The sequence below is a fragment of the Pinus tabuliformis genome, chromosome 9, assembly GCF_031772625.1.
Source record: "Pinus tabuliformis cultivar Carrire ecotype Pingquan chromosome 9, CPIR1, whole genome shotgun sequence".
Taxonomy (NCBI): Eukaryota; Viridiplantae; Streptophyta; class Pinopsida; order Pinales; family Pinaceae; genus Pinus; species Pinus tabuliformis.
This window is the reverse complement of record NC_142307.1, coordinates 785,039,663-785,057,872: the sequence shown is the minus strand read 5'-3', so window position 1 is coordinate 785,057,872 and position 18,210 is coordinate 785,039,663. Positions and strand designations below refer to the sequence as shown.

Below are 18,210 nucleotides of genomic sequence, written 5' to 3'. Positions count from 1 at the left end.
CCCAAGAAACAAGATTACAATCTTGCATACAACAACACATCAATGTATTTCAAGCTATATAAATATATAATTTTTTTCCAAAATGGAAAGTTCATCTTTTCATTAAAAAAAATGGAATACAGTTTTTAAAGAAACTTGAATTATACCGTAGTTACCGAATTCAAATACTAATTCAAATTCGACAAGACAAGGTATTTGTGTTTTTATTCGCAAAAAATAATATTACAATCTTGCATACAACAACACATCGATGTCTTTCAGAGCGCTCAGGTTACAAAACTGAGACCTCTGGAAAATAATGAGTAACAACATTTGTGATGTACACAGAGGTAGAAAAGCAGCCAGTATGAGGAGAATGGGAACTACACCACACCAAACTGTGACTGGGACAGGACCAACATCCTTTCAGGAGACCAACCCTGAGGTATGAGTACAATTGGGAGAAGAGCCATGTAACACTAATATTGCGATCTTGGAAACTGTGCAAGAGTTAAAAGATGAAATGGCTCGATTGCGGGTAGATAATGAAAGGTTGATGTAGGAATAGGAAAAGATCATGAAGAGTTTGTTGGATAGACAGAATCAATGGCAACCAATTCCCAGTCCTGAGCACAGAAACATGACTGGCGAACAAGAATTTCATACTGAGAATGCAGAAATTGAAGGTGGTGAAGAGAACTAGGAGGAAGAATCTGGTAATGTATCAGAACACAAAAAGAAAAAGAGACAAAAAATAGAACTTCAAGGAGAATTTTGGAAGATAAAGCCTCCCCTCTTTGATGGTGAACAAGAGGAGGCAACGAAAGCTTGACTCATCAACATGAACAAGTATTTTCTACTGTACGAATATGATCATAACTTAAAGGCTTGATTGGCCATCTTTCAGCTGCAAGGAAAAGCCACCTTGTGGTGGGAAGAAGTAAAAACAGTACGTGGTGTAAATGAGTAGAGCATAACTTGGGACAAATTTCAAAGATATTTTAAGGAGAAATATTTAACTAAAATATTCTATGATGAGAAATCCAAGGAGTTTCGTGACCTTCGACTGGGTCAACTATCTATGGACGAATTCATAACAAAATTTACATCCTTACTGCGATATGTTCCATGCATACCGGAAGAAAAAGCAAAGGTGCAAAAGTTTATCAGCAGCTTGCCGCTGTTTATGAAAGAGCACCTTGAGATCGATAACCCAAAAACCATGGATGAAGTCATACGAAAGGCTCGAATATGCTATCAACAAAACAAGCTGAAGGGGATGGAGGTAAGAGATGGAATGACAAAAAAGGGAGTAATTTTCCTCCAGTAGTAAGGGGAATAAGATTATGGTCAATAAACCCCCTAAGGGGCATGCAAATAGAAACATGAACAGAAATCAACCCAGATTCAAATTTCTCAGTGAGTCCAAGACGAATGAAAAATCAGTGAGGACTGAAGTGGAGATGGAAGCTAGACCCTAGTATAGTGTTGGGGATGCAGAGGACCCCATTATGTTAAAAACTATCCACACCGCAAGGGAACTGATAAGGTGGCACAGATTCAAGAAGCATCAATGGTGGGAGAAGTGGCAAGAAGCATTCCTAAAATCAATGCTGCTCTTGAAGACCATCAGGAAGAATACCAACCAACTATGATAGAGTTTGAAGGTAAAATCTTCGACTAAACTATGTCTATTTTAATTGATCCCAGAGCTACCTTGAGTTACATTATCCCAAAATAGTAGAACAATGTTGTTTACAAGCTGTTAAGTTTAAAAGTCCTTGGTTAGTGCAATTAGCTACGGAAGCCAAAAGAAGAGTGTTGGCCAAGGTCACCAATTGTTCCCTACAATTAGCAGGTCAGTCTATTAAGACAGATTTGAATGTGTTGACCCTAGGGTTGTATGATATTTTAATAGGCATGGACTGGTTGGAAAAACACTGGTCCCTCATTAATTGTAAAATAGAAACTATTAACTATATGGACGAGGAAGGAAAGAGGTAGGAAATTCAGGGAATAATAAGACCCTTAAAGTTGAGACCGGTAACAACTTCCCAATTGGAACAGTGTATCTGGAAAGGATGCTAGATTTATGTAATACAAGTAGGGTACACTAACTCAAAATAAAAGTTTGTTTCCTTAGAAAATATACTAGTAGTGCATAATTTTCTGGATGTGTTTCCTAAAGAAACTGTGGGACTTCTGCCAAAAAGGAATATAGATCTCACCATTGAAATAATTTTAGGAGCTACTCTGGTATCTTGAACTCCTTATTGCATGAGTATACCGGAGTTAACAAAACTAAAAATGCAGTTACAAGAACTGCTTGATAAAAAAATATATTCGACCAAGTGTATCACCTTGGGGAGCCCTGGTGCTTTTTGTTAAAAAGAAGGATGGAACCCTGCGAATGTGCATGGATTACCGCCAGTTAAACAAGTTAACCATAAAGAACAAATATCCTCTACCTCGTATAGACGAGTTGTTTGATCAAGTGAAAGGAGCAACTGTATTTTCAAAAATCGACTTTCGCTCGGGTTATCATCAAATTAGAATCAAGGAAGAGGATATAGAAAAAACAACCTTTAGAACTCGATATGGGCATTACGAGTTCGTTGTGTTGCCCTTCGGCTTAACAAATGCACCCGCAACCTTCATGTGCCTTATGAACAATGTATTCCATCAATATTTGGATAAATTTGTGTTAATTTTTATCGATGACATACTAATTTACTCTCGGATGGTAGAAGAGCATAAAGAGCATCTCCGTATTGTCCTGCAAGTTTTAAGAGAACATCAACTGTAAGCCAAGTACAACAAATGTGATTTCTTTAAAGAAAAAATCCAATATCTTGGCCATGTCATTACTAAGGATGGAATAGTTGTAGACCCAGAAAACATAAAAATGGAGTGGCCGATCCCAAAAGATGTGGCTGATATTTGGTTATTTATGGGTCTAGCTGGATACTACAGGCAATTTGTTGAAGGATTTTATTAAATAATAGTACATTGATATGTGCATTTCCATTTAACGAACCAATATATATATATTCTAACAAACAATGAGCCAATCTATGTATTCATTTCTTTTTTTATAAGTACAATTGTAATCTCAGAGTATATTGATTGACTACGGTATATGTTTTTATTTTAATGCATTGATACTACAGACTCATCACCTTATGTCGTTTAAGTTTATTCGCTCCAAGGTGCATTCAAGTCGCATGAATTAACTTATAACTTAGAATTACATAAATCTGATAGTTGGTACAGTGCCTTTATTACACCCTTATCTTTTGGGCGGTTGGCTGCCCTAGAAACGTGGACCCACTACCTCTGGAGTCTTCTTCGTGGTTCCCAGCTAGTTCTCCGTGCGTAGGTAAGTGTGCTACATTGACGATATCCCAATGTTCTCTAGATCAGACGGTGGAGATGGTTGCCCGCTGGTCTAAGCTCTTGCTTGGTATGGAGGTCAGTAATTTACTCTATCTATTCCTACCTACCTTCTGTGGCGTGATTAAATCTTGGTCTGAGATACTTCCATGGAGTCTGAGGGCCTTCCTCTGTTCTGCAGATTATCCATCGTTGTTGTTCTTGCTCTCGAGTGTTTTGGGGTGTTATTATCGCTTGGTCAGGTATGTGTTCCGATTTCCACAGTCTCTGCAATTTCGTTTTTCCTTTTTCCTTTAATTTTTTTAAAGCTAATACCTAATCTTCGATGCCTTGTCCATCTAGGTTTCGCCAGGGATTTTCATGCTCAATTGCTGAAGATTTTGGAGCCCCTGCTCCACCTACCGGATCCTGCATTCCATAAGCAAGGAATCACCAGGTATGCATGAGGAATTTTGTTAGGTTAATTCAAGAAAGGGTTTTATGATTTCTCCTCCGTTAAGTGAATCCAGACTGTAATTGTAATAGCAGTTACCGGGACTGTGTATTTATTTAAGGCTTAGAGCCAGTATTGTAACTGAAAGATTGCGGCCCACATGCTTCTATTCTAGCTTGTAATTTTTGACTTTTTATAGTTAAAATGTTTAATGAAGGATCCGAGGTTTAGGCTCTGTGAGTTCAATGATATATGAAGAAACCCTCGATTTGGGGTTCTGGTTTGTGCTCATTTTTTTTTGGAAATAAACCTGATGGTTCTTCAGTTTACATGTATATATTTTTATCGTTATTTCCTTTCTGGTTACTGGCTACAATGATGCTTGTATTCTCATGTTTTCCCCTTGCTAGGGATTCGTAACCCTAATCCTTTGTTGTTTAAGAATTTTGGAATTACTCTATCAGTAGTTTTGGTTTAAGACTTTTACTGCGACATTTTGTTCTTTTGTTGACTTGCAACATGCTAGCATTCTGCGCTGTTCATTGTTGTTTCTATACAAAGTTCTTCACAATGTGTTGTTTCTATACAAAGTTCTTCACAATGATTATGATTTATGCACCGAGGATTATTTTTAAATGGAAGTATCATGCATCTAGTTTTCTTGGTTGGAAATTTTAATGAGTATAATGTTTCGTTGAATGTTATTCCGACTCTGCCCTTTTTCAAGTTAATTTAAGTTCTTGAGGCCCTTCGACCTACCTCTTTCTTTACTATAGGTTACCATTCGAAGTTGCTCATGGTCTTTCTTTTGCCCTACTAAGATTTTGAGTTTTCTTGTTCAGAGACTGAAAACAAATTCTCACATCTCACCCAATCTTCTGGGTTATGTAGGATCTACACTTATCCTCTGATTCTATGAAATAATAGAAGTAATTGTTTGCATTCTTCCTATCTACAGGGTTACACACAATCCTTTCTTTATCTACTGAGTCTGTAATTAACAGTAAATAACTTTATTTGAAACATGTCCAATCTGCCATTCAGTAAGATAAATTCTATGATTAAGTGTCTAGGATTTCCAGAATATACTTATCTGTCTCGCTAATGTTCCAGTTGAACCAGACCTTAATCTTTTTGTTTTGTTTTGCCTCCCAACCGTGAGACTTGTAGTTCCAACCTCGCTGTTTCGCCTAAGTCTCCCCCCGAGCTACCCCCTCACAGGGTTTCTCCTCAATACTTTTCGTCTTGAACAGTAGTAGCTTTCTGGTCTTAACCAGACTTAGCTCCTTCAATTCAGTTGAACGAGACCTTAATTTTTTTGTTTTGTTTTGCCTCCCAACCGTGAGACTTGCAGTTCCAGCATTGCTGTTTCGCCTAAGTCTCCCCCCGAGCTACCCCCTCACAGGGTTTCTCCTCAAGACTTTTCGTCTTGAACAATAGCAGCTATCTGGTCTTAACCAGACTTAGCTCCTTCAATCTGTCTGTCCTTCCAGCACAATTGACACCTTTTAAAATATCAATTCCTCTTTTTCTTGATCTCAGATACCTCTATCCTCTTGATCCCTTCCTTGGAATAAATCTCTCAAGGAAGTAGTTAGGGTTGGGTAACCGCCCAACCTAACTGCTTGAGAAAGTAAAACTGTCAACCTTTAGACATTTCACTCCCATGTAACTTTAATCAAACAATTACTGCCATCATTCTGGCATTTCACTTTCCATGCACTTTTTAATCAAAATTAACTAATTATATAACTTAACAGTATTCAGTTTGTTTAAAATGCGGTAAATAAATATTTACATACATGTGTGGAACATCACATATTCCCCCTACGATGTTCCTCTGTTCCTCTACTGGAATTAATAAATTCAGAAGATGTTCATCTAACTACATAACTATATAATTTTTTCCTAGAATGGAAAGTTCATCTTTTTCATTAAAAAAATTGAATACAGTTTTTAAAGAACCCTGGATTATACTGTAGTTACTGAATTCATATTTTCATTAAAAAATGGAATACAGGTAAGGGGTAGTTACAATCTCTTAGATCTGTAATCCACCAGATCCTGAGGGGCAATGCATACATCCAGAATATATAAGTCAAAGGTAGAGCCGAGTCGAGGGCATGTCCCGAAGCGTACAGGTCATCTTATGACCAGAAATGTACCATATAAACTATCCCTGAATTAACAATTTCAATCCTATAAATGGAAAATATTCGAATCTTTCTAATCAATTTGACAAATCAGAATTGGGCGATAAACCCCTTGGAAAATCGGAATCAGGCAAGTAGGATTGAAAATAAAGTGAATAATATCCCCTCCTTTCCGAATCCTCTCGACCAATTTATGATGTCGTTCTAGTCCTACCATCGTAACGCAACTTCAATGAATGATATTTGGATCCTATAATAGCTAATTTCCCAATACCTCAGGTGCAGATGCGAAGGTCCTATGGCAGAAAAATCTCCCTCATAGCCTGTTCATCTAGCTACATAAATATATAATTTTTTTCCAAAATGGAAAGTTCATCTTTTTCATTAAAAAAAATGGAATATAGTGTTTAAAGAACCCTGGATTATACCATAATTACCGAATTCATCTTTGTCATTAAAAAAATGGAATACAGTTTTTAAACAACCCTGGATTATATAGTTACCGAAATCGAATACGATCTTTTTCATTAAAAAAATGGAATATAGTTTTTAGAGAACTCTGGATTATACCATGGTTACCGAATTCGAATACAAATTCGGATTCAAAATAAAGCGAATAATCTCCCCTCCTTTCTGAATCCTCTTGACCAATATATGATGCCGTTCTAGTCATACCATCATAACGCAACTTCAGTGAATGATATTTGAATCCTATAATAGCTAATTTCCCAGTACCTTAGGTGTAGGTGCGAAGGTCCAAGACGTCGCAGAAAAACCTCCCTCATAGTCTGTTCATCTATCTACATAAATATATAATTTTTTCCTAGAATGGAAGGTTCATTTTTTCATTAAAAAAATGGAATACAGTGTTTAAAGAATGTTGGATTATACCTAGTTACTGAATTCATCTTTTTCATTAAAAAAAATGGAATATATTTTTTAAAGAACCCTGGATTATACCATAGTTACCGAATTCAAATTCGATTCGATACAAAAAAATTTGATAATGTAAAATATGTAAAAATTTGAGAATATACATCATAAAAATACTAACATTAAAGAAAAAAGGGAAATGAGCTAAGATTATATTCAAAACTTTAAAGAAATTTTTGTTCAAAATTTCACTCACAATACCGGTTTACTTATGTTCAACATTAACATTACGTGTCTATTTAAGATGTTATAAAAATCTTATAATAAGAAACCTACTTTTAAATATTTTTTTAATATAAATTTCTCTAAACTTTTTAATTTAGCAATTATTGATTTTTAATTTTTTTAATATAATTTTTTTATTAGTTAAAACTTCCTTGTAATCACTATCATCTAGAGAATTAATAAAAATGTGTTTTATTTTTTTGTAACTTTTTAAACATAAAACTTTTTTTCTTTACAATGTTATAATACCAAATTTACTGTTTTTTAATTGCTATCTTCTTTTTTACAATATTATAACTAGCATTTGCACCAGATGTTGCAAAGAAAACGCCGTTAGGCATAAAGTGCGGAAATCCATTATCCATGTAGTGTGTGTATGATTCAACAAAGTGGATCTCTCTAAATTTGTTGCAAACATTTATGTTGTTGCATTGCTAATTTATTTAGAATAATCTACTACCTCCTCTTCTTGGAATATTAAATTTCTTATCACTCCATGATGACAATATCTCTAATTATTGGCATCACAATTTTTTCCACTTTAGTGGGTTTACCTTCAACCTAAAGAAACCTGAATTTGAGTCACTCAATTAAAAATAAATTGCTAAATTGCTGTTTATCAGGTTTTGAGTAAAAATAATTAATAACTCATATTTAGAACCCTTTAAATATTTACAACCTTTTAAGTCTTGTATTTATAACTCATATTTATAACCCTTTAAAATGAAACTAACTATCTATATTTTTATTAATAATAAAAAGAATCTTATTTATAAAACTGACACTCACATGTTACTCCTATATATTTATCTTATATTTAATATTCAGTGTCCATCAATTGAATGACAAGATGAAAGTTCAACTTAATTGCACTTTTAAAACGTGACTTAAAAGTTTAATTCGTAATTATTTATTCATTAATTTGTACATTGCTAATTGCAATTTCTCTTTAAACCAATGTTTATATCAAAATTTTAAAAATTAACACTCGAGTTTAGTGCTGATAATTAGTATATTATATGAAATTTTGAAAATTGCACTAATATATTATTGTTGTAAGGCTCTACACTCCTAATGGAACTCATATAGTGAGTGGATAAAGAAATGATACGTTTTTCAAATAGTGAAATAATTTTCATATACGTGATATTGTGATCTAGATAAATAAAACCAAACTCTTCATTTATCATGTGTCTCAACTCTTTTATATCTCCAGTGTATTTTTCGTACAAATAAGAAGCATTTGCTAATGATGCATCATGTAATATGATCTCCAATCAGTAGAAAAAACTTAATATCAAAGAAAGAAAGACAAAGGAAAATGCTTTTAATGTCCACAAATGACTCAATGTTACAAAAGAGACGCTTGCTAATGAACATGATAAGGTAGCTTGGGAAAAGTGTAGTAACAACTTTTATTTGAAGATTTGGTACATGTTTATTAATTCACTGTTGACCAAATATTTAAAAGTTAAAACCAGTGACAGTTTGTACAATAATTATATTAACTTTTTTATAATTTTCAAAGTAAAGTACTTTCGGAAAAGATATAACTTTTATTTTTATATTTTACTTTACTTTGGGCACACTTTTGACATCAAACCCAACCTCATTATTAAATGAATGATAGCCATTATACAAATATTGCATTAATCACTTTCATCACCATGTTCTCCCATGTGAATATCTACTTCCAACTTTTGTTGAGGTAAATATTATAATCAAATCAATCTTGTCGATTAAAGTAATTGGATACTAAAGTCAATTTATAGTTTAAAAAGTTAACTCTTAACACTATTATTAATAATAACCCAATTGTTTTAGCAAATTATCTTTTTTCTCATCACTACCATCTCCATTGAAACATGTGGAATGGAGTGCATTAGTTTATACTCAACCAATTTACAACAAAACTAGAACTGTGCCTCCAAAGTCTAGAAGTTGAGATGACATGAGATGGTCATAGGACGTGCATTCAACCTAACCTGAATGATATTTATGTTGCTGTCACTCTTGATGATCGCTTGCCTTCCATTGCATCTTTCTTCAAGTTACAGCTTGAACATAGAAAGGGGCCTTCCCAAGAGCGCATATTTCCTGAAAAAAAGGATCCAACATGCACAGAAATGCCCTCACTGGGTGTGATGTCAGTTTGACAGACAACACAAGCGAACAATCCTGATATTGTCTGGACCGTATATTCTGAGCCCAGCCTGCAATGTCAAATACTCAATTATTAGCATGACAGACTTGCAACAAGATGCATTCTACAATATTCTCTACAGCTAGTTTATTTTTCAGTACATCACATGGAAAAGCAAGGATTTAATCCTTCGTAGCTGAGACAAAGATATACAAGGCCATAACAGAAAAAGGCCTCCTTTGGACTTCTCTTACCTCAGTATAAATAACATACCAAATCCTAAAAGGAAGGAAACACCATTCTATATTAAATGCCTAGAACCCAAAAAACACATAAGAAATAGATTAATGCTTTTACTAAGGCTGAACCGAGTATAAACTAAATATGTTAACAGGAAAAATATTATTTAAAAAAAACCAGATTGAAAAATTGAAAATTCAAAAATGCCAAAATATAAGCAGGCATTACCCATGCATAGCCACAATTCAAATTTGCAACACAATTATCCAATTTTAATAAAAATTTGTAAACATAGATTGTCCACATTCAAGGAGCAGCAACTCAGATACAGTTTATCATGCTTTGTTCTGAATCCAATGATAAGGATGCTAAGCTGGAAATGGCTATCTACCTTTCAGCGAGCATTGCTGACCCCTCCTCAAAGATTTCTTGGACAATGTCTATATTTTGTTGCTTTTCAACTGACTTAGACGATGAATCAGTGGATTTCCTTCTGAAAAAATTCTTAAATTTTCCTTCCTTCTTAACTGGAGCTGGTGGTGCGGATTTCTCAGGTGGGATCAAATCCACTACAATGCATGTAGTGTCATCCCTAAGTCCTCTCATCCTCAAAGCCTCCTACAGCTAAATCGGTTAGGCTAGGATAGAAAATAAACTTAAAGATGGTGACATTGATCGCTTATCCTTGTCAACAGTGTTTGTACCTTAACAATATGTTTTGCAGCAAGTTCTGCTGGCTAGCCTCAACAGCAATTTGTAGCCTTCTTAGAGCTCAATGCATCCCAAACACCATCAGTTGCAATGATAAGCCTTCCTCCAGCATTTGGTAGCTATTGAAACAAAAAATTACCAGTCTAAATCAAACAGACACATTGTGACCAGGGATTTTTTTCCTCCAGTAAATGGATAAAATCGGTAAAGGATTAGAAGGGAAAAAGATGTTGGTTCACCTTCACTTGTTTTACATGAGGTATAGGTACAATTTACTCGCCCACATCCATATTCCCAATAGACCTAGACAGACAGAGACCTCCCAACCAACATCTCAATGGTCAAATCTACAAGTACAAAGAAAATGTTCCAAATTACAACCGTTGAAAAATTTGTTGATAATTCTGGTAAGAGAACAATTCAGTTTAGAAAATGGCTTTGGAAGCAAGCATGACCATTAAACATGAGATAGATAAAATATAAGAGCTTTTATGTCAAGCCTAATGGAGGCCTTGTAGATAAAATTTGAGCACAGTAATTTTTAAATTATTAGTACTTTTACGAAAGAAACTACAAGTGTAAGTCTAGGATAGGCCATTTTGTAGCAGAATGGTACACCATATGTAAATAAATTTGATGCTTAGAAACTCATCAAAGCTAAAACGAACACATATGACGCACTTTAGCGAAGATAAAAACATCCGATTGTGACCAACAATCATAAATTTGCACAAAAGAAGCACGGTAAAGTTTTACGAGCCTTTATTGTAGTATGTAAATTTACTTTATGTCTATATATCCCACAAAAGATTGTGCAGATTCCTACCTCAGCTCCACCCACAGTGTTCAATCTACCAATCTCACCACCACTGGCCACTATGCGCTCTCTCCTACAATATCATATATCAGTACAAATCAAGAGCTTGAAACAATAAATTGGCTAAACAAAGACTGGTTTCCATCGACCAAAGGAATACAGACACTCGTATAGCAAAAAGGGTCATGGTTTGTTCTACATCATGGCAAGAATCTTACTCTTCAAGATTGGCCTCAAGCCTGTGATCAGCAGTTAAAAGAGAAACCAACCCTCCAGGCGATTCAAGAATGCAGTGAGAATCACCTACAGATGCTACCGTGACTGTCCAGCCATCCATTATCACAAAAGTAACGGTGGTTCCCGATGTTTGTTCTGGTAAAACCAACAGATATCAAAACAAGAAGGATAGGAAGCGCCACTAGTAAAGATATACAAGACATGCAGCTAACAAAATATTAATGGCACATCCACATGCATATATCTATATACCTTTGACCTGAAATTCTTTGTTGGTTTTGACAAATCCTGCGACCATGGCTCTTGGCAACGCTGATAACCAGTCTTCTCTACTCAAACTTGTTGGCATGACACTCATAATATCTTTCAGTAGATTTTCCTTTGAATATAGAGCTGCCGCTGATCCATTATGCCTGTCGAAGATCTGAAATGACATAACAACATTTATCACTCCACTTGCTCATTTCATTTCTTGATTCACACACAATACAATGCAATTTTCAAACATGGGAAAAAAAATATGCGCCTAAATGCATTTAAGGGCTCGTTTTATTTCTTCGTCCTAATAAATCAACAACCAACAAAATTCCGAAGAACAGAGACCTGAAAATTAGACATGCCAAACCAAATTCACAACTTCTTTTACGACCCCCCTCAACCCTTGTGTTTTCCCACAGTGAAATACTATTTAGTTATGCACAAGGTACGAGTTCAAATCTCTTTGCTCGCACAAAGAAACCCCTAATATTTAATTGGTAAACAATAAATAAAGACCGACAGCCAAGGAACCTAAACCATAAGCTGAACAAAACAAAATCAACAGAAAATTTCTAAATAAATTGCCACAAGGGCATAAGCAGAACATACCGCAAAAACAACATAGGTAGAGGACCCGTCTCCTGGAATTTTCTGGCATTCCAATTTCAATTCCTTTATTTTCTTATTCCTGGTGTTTGTATCCTTCAGAAAATATAGAAAAGACTTTCAAGTTCTACAGTTTCATACATGGTCATTCTAAAAGGCATGGAGAAATCAACCTTACTCGCGATGGCTTCAATTTCAGGTACTTGTGCAATTACCAAGCCAGTGGGATACTTCTGAATAAGCCGGAAGACTATTTGGAATAATAGCAAATGAAATTTCACTATAATATCAAATGCCACCAAGGTTAGTTGATAACAATCTAGCAGAGATAGCCCCAAGGATTAGCTTGGTTAGAAGATGCTTTAGTGCAAATACTCAAGGAGGTCTCGGGATCAAATGTCATTGAATATCTAGTGGTTACCCGCAGTATCTAAATAGGGGAAAAGTGTGGAATCCATAAGGAACTCATAATATGCAGGCTTGTGATTACCAATAGTAGCTAAACAGGGGAGATTGTGTAATCCACAAGAAACTCATAATATGCAAGCGATTGAAGGGCTATCTTTGTTAAAAAAATAAAAAACAACCATGCATAAACGAATTGAACGAGATTTCCTACAGATATACATGAAATGGAAAAAAGAGAACAAGAGAACCCACCATAATAGGCATTTGCCAAGCTTCCATGTGGAATGTAGTCATAAACCAACAGTTTTTCCTCTATACCCCAATAGAAAGCTCGGAGGCGAACAATGTTGGGATGTTTAACCCTACCGATTGCTTTAGCTTCTGCTTCAAAATCCTTGTACATTTCCAAACCACCATCACCAAGTCGCCTTACTGCAAAAGTCAGCCCATCTTCCAGAACTGCCTTATACAATATAGTATAACCACTGGCACCCAATATATATGCACAGGCTCTGAGTAGCTTATCTAATTCCATGTCAAGATCTCCATTTAATGTGACAAAAGTTCCTTGTTGTTGATCTCCATTGTCTGAGACACTTCCATCTGAGCTCTCATCAACTTTTTTAAGGCAGAGCCATCCAACTCTACCTGAACTGGAAGAACAGTCTCCATTGTCATCCAACTGAATATTCCTGGTATTAGGCCCATCCTCTGACTCCTTCTTTCTTCTTGTTCCCCAGTAATGGTACATAAAAACTGCGCAAAGGAGGCTTATCCCTGCAAAATCGCCAACTACAATCATGGTTTTGATAAATTATCATTTGTTGCTGAGATGAACATGTATATATAAATATTCTAACCTGGAAAAAGAGCAGTTTCTTCTTTGTATATGCAAACTATAGCTGAACCAATACATCTAATTTTCATTATTGATTTGCATCAATTTCTTTTGGTCCAACTAACAATTAAAATCCATCCCCTGCCACTGCAACAATAATATACCATATATCACCTTCCCATTGAAACTGAGAATGAGCTGCAAGTAAACTATGAGAACGCGGATGCCTCATAAGCATGGAGTTAAGTTTGATCCCTGAGCTTTGCTACAATCCTCAATTGTAGAAATATTGAAATTTTTAAGAAGACTCTGGAAATGTCAAATACTCAATTATTAGCATGACAGATTTGCAACAAGATGCATTTTACAATATTCTCTACAGCTAGTTTTTATTTCAGTACATCACATGGAAAAGCAAGGATTTAATCCTTCGTAGCTGAGACAAAGATATACAAGGCCATAACAGAAAAAGGCCTCCTTTGGACTTCTCTTATCTCAGTATAAATAACATACCAAATCCTAAAAGGAAGGAAACACCATTCTATATTAAATGCCTAGAACCCAAAAAACACAAGAAATAGATTGATGCTTTTACTAAGGCTGAACCGAGTATAAACTAAATCTGTTAACAGGAAAGAGATTATTAAAAAAAAACCAGATTGAAAAATTGAAAATTCAAAAATGCCAAAATATAAGCAGGCATTACCCATGCATAGCCACAATTCAAATTTACAACACAATTATCCAATTTTAATAAAAATTTGTAAACATAGATTGTCCACATTCAAGGAGCAGCAACTCATATACAATTTATCATGCTTTGTTCTAAATCCAATGATAATTATTTGTTTACAAAACATAATCTACTGCAAGGATGCTAAGCTGCAAATGGCTATCTACCTTTCAGCGAGCATTGCTGACCCCTCCTCAAAGATTTCCTAGAAAATGTATATATTTTGCTGCTTTTCCACTGACTTAGACGATGAATCAGTGGATTTCTTTCTGAAAAAATTCTTAAATTTTCCTTCCTTCTTAACTAGAGCTGGTGGTGCGGATTTCTCAGGTGGGATCAAATCCACTACAATGCATGTAGTGTCGTCCCTAAGTCCTCTCATCCTCAAAGCGTCCTATAGCTAAATCGGTTAGGCTAGGATAGAAAATAAACTTAAAGATGGTGACATTGATCGCTTATCCTTGTGAACAATATTTGTACCTTAACAATTTGTTTTGCAGCAAGTTCTGCTGGCAAGCCTCGGCAGCAATTTGCAGCCTTCTTAGAGCTCAATGCATCCCAAACACCATCAGTTGCAATGATAAGTCTTCCTCCAACATTTAATAGCTATTGAAACAAAAAATTACCAGTCTAAATCAAATAGACACATTGTGACTAGGTATTTTTTTCCTCCAGTAAATGGATAAAATGGGTAAAGGATTAGAAGGGAAAAAGATGTTGGTGCACCTTCACTTGTTTTACATGAGGTATAGGTACAATGAACTCGCCCACATCCATATCCCCAATAAACCTAGACAGACAGAGACCTCCAGGCTAACATCTCAATGGTCCAATCTACAAGTACAAAGAAAATGTTCCAAATTACAACCACTGAAAAATTTGTTGATAATTCTGGTAAGAGAACAATTCAGTGTAGAAAATGGCTTTGAAAGCAAGCATGGCCATTAAACATGAGATAGATAAAATATAAGTATCTTCCCCTCATAAAGCCAGTTTGTTATTTACTTACAATAGCATCTTGCATTTTAGGCTTGGCCAATAATTCATACGGCACGAGTTGCGTCATAGGCCTCTAGTTAGAAACAACGCCCATGTCTCGACTCTTCTGCTTTAACAATTAACTTGAAATCCCTTTAAAATAAACTTTCTTGATTTAATTTGTTATTTAAAATAATCTATGAACTTCTATCATACTGTTCTCTTGTTTTACAGAAAACACTATGATGTGGGGGCTGCATAGATGATGTTTGGGAAAAGCCCCCTTGACAAAGATGGAGATGGAAAAAGACTAGGAAGAATAATATTTGATAGTGGTAGCTCCTACACATACTTCACAAATCAACCTTATGGTGCTTTCCTCTCAGCTGTAAGTATCACAAATTACCTTTCCCTTGTACTATAATGCAATGTTAACATGTTAAAGAAAACCTACCTAGGAAACAGGTGGAGCAAGATTCATCAGACCGATTCCTACCACTCCTTTGGAAAGGGAAAAATAGGTTCAACTAAATGGCTTGGGTTGAGTTTTGAAATTCAAGTGTGAGTTCAATTTCAACAATTCAATCTCAGGCCTATTTAGAGGAAACATTATAAAAAACTATGCCCAGAGAGTCAAGTGCAAGTTCGGTTTCAAAATTTTAATCTCAGCCTTATTTAGAGTACAAATTATAAAAACTATGGTCATTGGAAGGTTACTAGTATCCTGAATGCTTCCTGAGTTTTGTGAAATGTATTAGCTCTGTTGCGGAGGTGGCACAATATTTCAAGTTGTTAACACTCAAATTTGGAAGTGCCAGAGCAAAACATATGGAAATTTCTCCAGAAGGTTATTTGGTTATCAGTGTAAGCATGCATAAGCTTTGACATACTCTATGAAAACTATCTTTTACCACTAGATGAGATTGTAACATAACATTCAAGGATCAACATTATGAGTCTGCCAAAGAATATATTGTTGCAAAAGCTATTTATTGATGAAGCTTAATGATTGCTGTGATAAAGAAAGACTACTGATGAATGAGTTTCAATGCAAAAAAGAAACGTAACGTCTACTTGGGAATCATCAATGGTACTGCAATGGGTTATGTGGACACAAATGTTCTTGGAGGTAATGAAACATCATAGTATTTTGCTGCTTTTTTGTTGTGTGTTTGTCAGTCTGATTTTTCTGCAAGCATGGCATGAATGACCTTGGGTGGGCTTGTATCTAGAGCAGTTGAGGCACGCTCTTAATCTACATGTTGGTGATGGTATTAAGATAAAGTAACAAAAGTGTGCTGCATTTTGCAGATATGTCTTTGCAAGGGCACCTTGTTGTTTATGACAATGAGAAAAACTAGATCGTCTAGGCTCACTCAGATTCAGATTGCCAAAAGCTTCCGAAGTTTTGAACCTTCTTCTTTTACCTATGATTCTTATTCTATAGGATTTAGTGCAATTTTTATTATTTTTCATATGAATTTGTACATGAAACGTATATGGCAAGCTGAGAGCTAGTAACTGACTCTTCCCAAGTATATCATTGATTGCATTTTTTTATTTCTCAAATAAGGGAGTAGTTGCATCTAGATTTTTATGAACTTGCATTTTGGGAATCTTTCATCATTTATACTTGGTACTAGTAACTACATCACTACTTCCTCTTTTTTGTGCCCTGCTAGTCTCTCTTCTCAAAACGCTGCCAGTAATGCCCATGTTTTGGAGTTGAATACAGAGAAACTTATTCCCTTTCTTGTCTTTACCTCCTAAATATACTAACACGGAAGAGATTGGTGAGGTTGCTTAGATGATGTCATTGTACCCATATTTGATGATGTTTAATATAATCTTTGGCTCCATAAAAACACTCATGAAACCAAGAATCATTTAAGTATTAGAGATATTGATTATATTTACTAACTCGAATTTTTTCTTTCCTTGTGGGACTAACAGATTGTGAACCTCATCAACCATAAAAGAAGTAATCAGAAATGAAAAATCTAAAATCTTTGAGTTGCAATCAAAACACATTCTGTAATGTATATGAAAAGAAGGCACATAAACTTTGTACAATTAATTACTTAATAAAGCACTGAAAAGTACACTTCAAAAAAACAAATTGCATTCAAAAACCCATTAATAGTTAATAGTCTTCTCCAATAAAAGGATAGAGAAACAAAAAGCAGACTTGAATCACATTTAACAACGCCCATGAAGAGAAAATAATCTCCTCCAGAAGAAATATATAGCATTAGAAACCTGGAAAGTTACCCAAGCAACCTTAAAGCTAAAAAAAACAGACAACTCTTAAAATTTCTTGATTTGCTTCAAGGGCCGCACTCTTCACTAGCAAGGTTCGGCAAACAAATACCAAATTTAAATAAGTTCGACTTGAGGATTGGGCCTTTCTTTTCAAAATGCATCCTAAACTTGACCAGAAAATGTTTATAAAACTTTTCCTAGAAAAACAAGGGAAATGTTTCAAGATTTAGACACTCCAATATGAGAAAAATGGTTCCCCTGCATGATTCCTCATGGAAATGTCAAATACTCAATTATTAGCATGATAGATTTGCAACAAGATGCATTCTACGATATTCTCTACAACCAATTTTTATTTCAGTACATCACATGGAAAATCAAGGATTTAATCCTTCGTAGCCGAGACAAAGATATACAAGGCCATAACAGAAAAAGGCCTTCTTTGGACTTCTCTTACCACAGTATAAATAACATACCAAATCCTAAAAGGAAGGAAACACCATTCTATATTAAATGCTTAGAACCCAAAAAACACATAAGAAATAGATTAATGCTTTTACTAAGGCTGAACCTATTATAAACTAAATATTTTAACAGGAAAAAGATTATTTAAAAAAAAAACCAGATTGAAAAATTGAAAATTCAAAAATGCCAAAATATAAGCAGGCATTACCCATGCATAGCCACAATTCAAATTTGCAACACAATTATCCAATTTTAATAAAAATTTGTAAACATAGATTGTCCACATTCAAGGAGCAACAACTCAGATACAGTTTATCATGCTTTGTTCTGAATCCAATGATAAGTTTGTGTTTACAAAACATAATCTACTGCAAGGATGCTAAGCTGGAAATGACTAT

At 35.0% G+C, this 18,210-nt stretch overlaps 1 pseudogene; it reads right to left on the bottom strand.

The window, feature by feature from the left end:
- Nucleotides 1-9,001: 9,001 nt before the first annotated feature.
- LOC149151079 (putative protein phosphatase 2C 5) lies at nt 9,002-13,338 on the bottom strand (annotated as a pseudogene).
- Between the last annotated feature and the right edge of the window lie 4,872 nt (nt 13,339-18,210).